We start from the raw sequence: 6,352 nt of genomic DNA, 5'->3' as shown, positions 1-6,352 counted from the left end.
GAAAAGGACTTGGGTGCAAGTATTTTATTTGGGAGTTGATCAAGGAAGCACAAGTGATGGATAAGAGAAAGTGATACAAAGAAGGGAAAAGGGCCAATAGCATGTGTTAATGAGTGGTTACCATTCTAATCTTAGTACTGCTCAGGACCCTCTGTGAAGCTTAGTTAGAACATCTAAAAGTGTTCCCAGCACCCATCCAGGATTTAGAGGCTGGGGCATTTATCCACTGACTACTACTCCACTGTGATTGAAAGTTACTTTGGGGACCATTATACTTTCCTGCTGCTCTGCAATGCAAGAGATCAACATTTTGAATTGGACTCAACTGGAATTAACAACTGCTTATCCAATTTATCCAGAATGTCCAAGAAACTGAAATATTTTATCACAAGGTAGAGGAGTTATGTAAAGAGCATCTTGAGACTCAAGAAATTCCAAGGAAGAACTTTGACTAATCAGTTTGCACATGAAGCAGCTCCACAAAAGTAAAATATAGAGAGAGCAAGTACCCCAAAAATGTTAGCTATTACTGGTATTAGGGAAGAGAACAGATATAGAAATAGTCATTCTTTAGCAGCAGCATACCTTTGTCCTAAACTGTATATAGCCAGCATAGTCCTTTGTCTCAAACAAATATTTGTCTAAAACTGTTTTAAAGAACTGGCCACTTTTGGCCTCATTTATCCCTCTCCCCATGTTTTGGTCTTATCTCCTCTATAGACTGTGAGCTCCTGGAATGGAAAAATGAGGCTTCTTTCACTATTACATCACAGAACTTAGCAAGTGCCTAGCATGCTATATTTAAGTCAGGACAAAAGAAGGAAGGGAAGAGCATAGAAAGCAAAAGAGAAATAGTATTTTAAAATAATGTCTTACATTTATTGAGTGCTTTTTATATGTCAAGTACTTTATTTTCTAATTTCATCATATTAATCATTCTGTGTGAGTTTTATTAGCTCCATTTTATAGGTAAGACCATTGAGGTTTGAATAGGATAAATAAGGTGCTCAAGTTTTTACAGGTGGAAAATAGTAGAACCTGGACTTGAAATTGTGTCTATTTCCTCTGAAAAATCCAAATGGTCATCCAAAATTTTATGCTGCCTCTGAAGAAGGGAAGGGGGAGGGAGAGGGAAAGAGAGATGGAAGGAAAGACAGAGCAGAGGGAGGAAGAGATTAAGGGATCAGTTCTGAACTTGCCTAGGAATCAAGGCAAAGTTTGCTCTTACTCAAAAAGCTGTCACAGACTTAATTGATGATTGTTGCATATGAACTAAAAAGGTTTCAGAACAAATCATGCAGAGATTAACCTGAAACATCATTTTGGAGTTATTTAGTTTAGAGGCTTTTCTGACTTGTTTCTGATTTCTATTTTTGATACAATTAAAATTAGAATTACATGTTCATTTAATTAGGCTAGGACTGTGGCACTAGAGAGAAAACAAAAACAAAACTAATCAACCATGGGATTAAAATAGAAATATTTTCAGATTTTTGTCTCTGATAGTTTAGCTCCAGTATTGTTTTGTTAAATTTCTCAATTTAGAACAAAGATTTAGATTTAGATTTAGAACAAACAGTTCCAAGTGCTCAAGTCATTTCCAGAGCTAAAACTGACTGTTTCACATTTTTCCTGTCATACTATGATTTATTGCTTTAATTTTCAACACAAATTTTAGAGTTTTCAAGAAAGGATCTTCAACATGACCCGCGTTTGGGATTTATTTTGCTCCAAACCTCATTGTACCTTGAAGATATTTACTTTATCAAAGATATAAAGCAAAGCCACTGTTTTTCAGAGCAGAAAACAGTTTCAAATGTCATCCTAGTTTTAATACATCCATGATAACTGTGCCCACTATCTGAGATAATTTGGAGGGTTTGAGACCTTTACTTTTTAGAAAGTTTCTACTTAAGAGTAAAATACCTGTAAAGTCTGGATATATTTGCAAATAATTCTTTTAGACCAGACATTAAGAAAAGTTTTCCACTCATTCCCACAATCATTACTGCGTAAAACCACTATATGAACATTTATAGTGAGAGAAAGATAAAACCAAGTAAAAAGAAAAGGGAGAGGAATAGAGAAGTATATAGGAAAGATGTAAAAATGGCTTTTTGAAGATAGTTTCACTCATTTAGAAGACAAGTCTCCCTAAGTGTTCACAAATACACTTCTCTCCTTGATGTTACCCTAAATCTTTGCTTTGGAAAATGTGACAGAGAGAATCTGGATGACAGATCTATTTATATTTATTCATTTCATAAACTTTTACTGGGTGCCTACTAGAGGAAAGAAAGTGAGGTAAAATACACTCATAGTCTATGAGCCAGGTATTATATAATCTTGTATAAAAGAAGAGTTTAGAAGGTCATGAAACTGGACTTCCCTGGTAGCGTAGTGGTTAAGAATCCACCTTCCAATGCAGGGGACACGGGTTCGAGCCCTGGTCTGTGAAGATCCCACAAGCTGCAGAGCAACTAAGCCCATGCGCCACAACTACTGAAGCTCACACGCCTACAGCCCGTGCTCTGCAACAAGAGAAGCCACCGTGATGCGAAGCCCGCGCAATACAATGACGAGTAGCCCCTGCTCGCCGCAAGTACAGAAAACCCGTGTGCGGCAACAAAGACCCAACGCAGCCATAAATAAATAAATAAATTTTTAAAGAAGTCATGAAACTTTCTTAAAAGCATATACCGAGTGAACAATAGAGCATGTTCAGATATTTTCTTGTTATATGTTTACTTGTCTAACCCCACTTTCATAATTTGTTCATATAAAAGATGTTCAATGGATGTTTGCCTGTCAATTCAAAGGGATCTGCCTGTTTATAACAGAGTGACTGAGGAAGTCAACTATTGGCAATAAAGGTGCCATAACTGAATCTGTTCTGCTAATAGTCTTTATGTACTTTCCAGCCTTAGTAGTGTTCATAAAATAATATGGGAACTATGAAACCCTTAAACAATAGTTAACAGTTATTAACATTAAAAGTTTCTTAAAAACATTACTGAGGTGGGTCAAGGGCATGGACAGTGAAGGAAGCAAAAAGGACTAAAAGCTTAAAATACAGTACAAGAACTATGGACAAAATTTTCTCTATTGTTAGTTTTATGGGGACTCAAATGAATATGGCATAGTAAGTAAAAAAGGGAGTGTTTGGTGGTAATGGAGAAAAGGGTTATCTTTTGCTGTTTAACACTTGTTAAGAAATTGCTGTGCCCTAAGGCACAAACTATACAAGAAATGACTTCCTAAGGGATTCTTTTAAAGGGATATATTGTTGAGACTTCACAGAGAGAAAAATATTCTAAATATCTTAGACTTTGCATCAGGAAAAAAATTCAAAGCTAATATATAATATTAATATGGATTAAATTCATGTGCCATGTTTCTCTGTGATCTTAATTTCTTAATCATCTTCTTGTCAGGAACATTATATGATTTTTAGTACTTTTTTAGAAAAAGCTTTTTGATTATCTACTTAATCACAAAGACAAATATCAGGAAAGCTACAACCACACAAAGTACCAAATATGATGTATTTGCATTATATGAGTTCCATCTAAGGATGGTATCTCTTTAAAGAAATTTTCAAGTGATTTATAATGTGATACATTTTTCATTTGCAAGGAAAGAAGACATATTAATATCAGAAAAAATATTTCAGAAACAAACTCATAATATTAAAGTTTATACTCCATGCATTTATCTAACTGAAGAAAAACTTTTCAGAGAGAATAGACTGGATTGGAAAGAAATACAATTTTAATGGAAATAAATATTATGAACTAAACTGATAACTGCTGGGTTAATAACTGAAATGAATGGCCAAGTTTCAGGGGTTTATAGAAGTTAAAAAAAAATGGGCTCTGGAGACAGGCTGCCTTGATTTGGATATTGGTTCTGTCACCATAAGTTGTATGACTGTGGGTGAGTTATTTAATTTCTCTTTGTTTCATTGTGCCATCTGTAAAATGGGGGCAATAACAACATCAATTTCATATGATACTCCGGCACTTAGAATAGTGTTTAGCATAAAATAAATTCTGTACAAGGGGTTGTTGTCATTTTCTAAGAAGAGTATTTGTGGTGGGCAGCTAAGACAGATGCTGGAAGATCACTGGGAAACTGGAGAGTGGAGGTAATAATAAGAGCTGAAATTTAAAAAATATATATTTGCCACCATGATAGGCAGTTGATAAAAACCATTGGCAAATTCAGTTCATTTGTGAAAAGGACACATACAAAGATAATATGCATACATCAGTACATTTTTAAGATAGTACGAGAAAATGGAATTATATATAAAATATATAAACTTATTTAAAAAAATAAGTTAGGGACTTCCCTGGTGGCACATTGGTTAAGAGTCTGCCTGCCAATATAGGGGACATGAATTCAAGCCCTGGTCTGTGAAGATCCCACATGCTGCAGAGCAGCTAAGCCTGTGTGCCACAACTACTGAGCCTGCTCTCTAGAGCCTGCAAGCCACAACTACTAAAGCCTGTGTGCCACAGCTATTGAAACCCACACACCTAGAGCCCGTGCTCCGCAACAAGAGAAGCCACTGCAATGAGAAGCCCATGCACACAACAAACAGTAGGCCCCGCTTGTGGCAACTAGAGAAAACCTGCGTGCAGCAACGAAGACCCAACAGAGCCAAAAAAAAAGAAAAAAGTCAAATAAATTTTCCTGAATAAAGGACAATTAGAAGCTAAAGCATCTAAAAGAGCAAAAATATGTAAGTTTTACAATGTACAGATGTGCATAAAAGTTTAATTCTCTATTGACTTTGATATAGTGTTTGTGTTTAAGGTACCACGGACACTTGCTGCTACTTCATTATCTTCTCCACTATGCATTGTTGTTATCTTTCTAAAAATGGAAGCCTTCTTAGATAAGTTATTTTCAGAATCCCACTCAAAACTATTCAAAAAGGACATTTTCTCTTCCTTCTTAAATAAAAGCTTTGATATAAAAGAATGATATCAGCTTCATGGCAGCATAAGATGTCCTTGGTTTAGATCCTCCTTCACAACTAAAATTTGGCATTCATCCACGAACTAAAGCACCTCTGTGGGAGTTGTGGAATCTAGCAACATACGCCAAGGGACCCCAGAGAGGTTCCACCCACATACGCATCAGGTAATAGGAAGACAGACTTCAGTACAAGCTGTGGAACCATCATGGGCCTGAGCACTGGCTCCAGCCCTGCTCAGCACAGAATGGGAGCACCTGAAAAACACTGACTTATGTGGACACACACAGAGAAGAGAGTCTTTGTAGAAGTCCAGGCTTCCAGAGAAGAAGTTTCAGGACTCCTTTGCAGCAAAAAAACATCTCTTCTGCAGGGAAAAGGGAGAGCAGTGAGTGAGCATCTGGCTTCCCAAGCAGTGAAAGAGGCTGTTATAGAAACCCATTTCTCACTCACAGCAGCCAGAGTATTATTAATCAAGACTGGGGAATGGAGGGGAAGTTAAGGAAAGAGGTAGATAGGACTATCTGAGGGCATTAAAGGGACACAGTTTCAGCTGACTGTATCCTGGACTCAGCAGAGAGCCCACTCATGAGCTGCAGGGAAAATCTCACTCCAAGATCCCCCAAGTGGCCTTTGAACACCCACAATGACCTGAATTCCAAACTCACACTTCCCCAACTCTGTAGCTGGCTCCTAGTACATGTTCCTGAGGGCAGTGGCAAGAGTGAGCTTGGATAGAGAGGGAGCATGTGCAGAAAACAGGCCAGTGTCTGTGGGCAAGGGAGAAACCACAGTCTTGAGCTGTAGTACCACCACCTTTGGGAAAACAAAAGAGAGGTTAGCAGGTGCCAGCCTGGTGCATTTTAAGATTGAGAGAAGACATACAAGAATTCTGCCACAAGAGGGAGCAAGAAGTGTGGAGCAGGTATATGCACACAAGGTCAGAAAAAGTCTCAGAATATTGCAACAAGACCAGTGAAAATTATCCCTCACTGATAAGAACAGATACTACACTTGATCTTAGCCAAAAGGCTGAGAAGTGATATACAATGGAATATTACTCAGCCACAAAAAGGAACAAAATTGAGTTATTTGTAGTGAGGTGAATGGACCTAGAGTCTGTCATACAGAGTGAAGTAAGTCAGAAAGAAAAACAAATACCATATGCTAATGCATATATATGGGATCTAAAAAAAAGGGACTGGTGAACCCAGTGGCAGGGCAGGAATTAAGATGCAGATGTAGAGAATGGACTTGAGGACACAGGGTGGGAAGGGGAAGCTGGGGCAAAGTGAGAGAAGCATTGACATATATACACTACCAAATGTAAAATAGATAGCTAGTGGGAAGCAGCAGCATAGCACAGGG

General features: G+C 37.6%; 1 pseudogene; it reads right to left on the bottom strand.

Annotated features, from left to right (window-relative positions):
* Window positions 1–5,869: 5,869 nt before the first annotated feature.
* LOC131751696 (U2 spliceosomal RNA) lies at window positions 5,870–6,028 on the bottom strand (annotated as a pseudogene).
* Window positions 6,029–6,352: the final 324 nt, after the last annotated feature.

The sequence above is a fragment of the Kogia breviceps genome, chromosome 2 (genome assembly GCF_026419965.1).
Source record: "Kogia breviceps isolate mKogBre1 chromosome 2, mKogBre1 haplotype 1, whole genome shotgun sequence".
Taxonomy (NCBI): domain Eukaryota; kingdom Metazoa; phylum Chordata; class Mammalia; order Artiodactyla; family Physeteridae; genus Kogia; species Kogia breviceps.
This window is presented reverse-complemented; position numbering and strand designations above follow the sequence as displayed.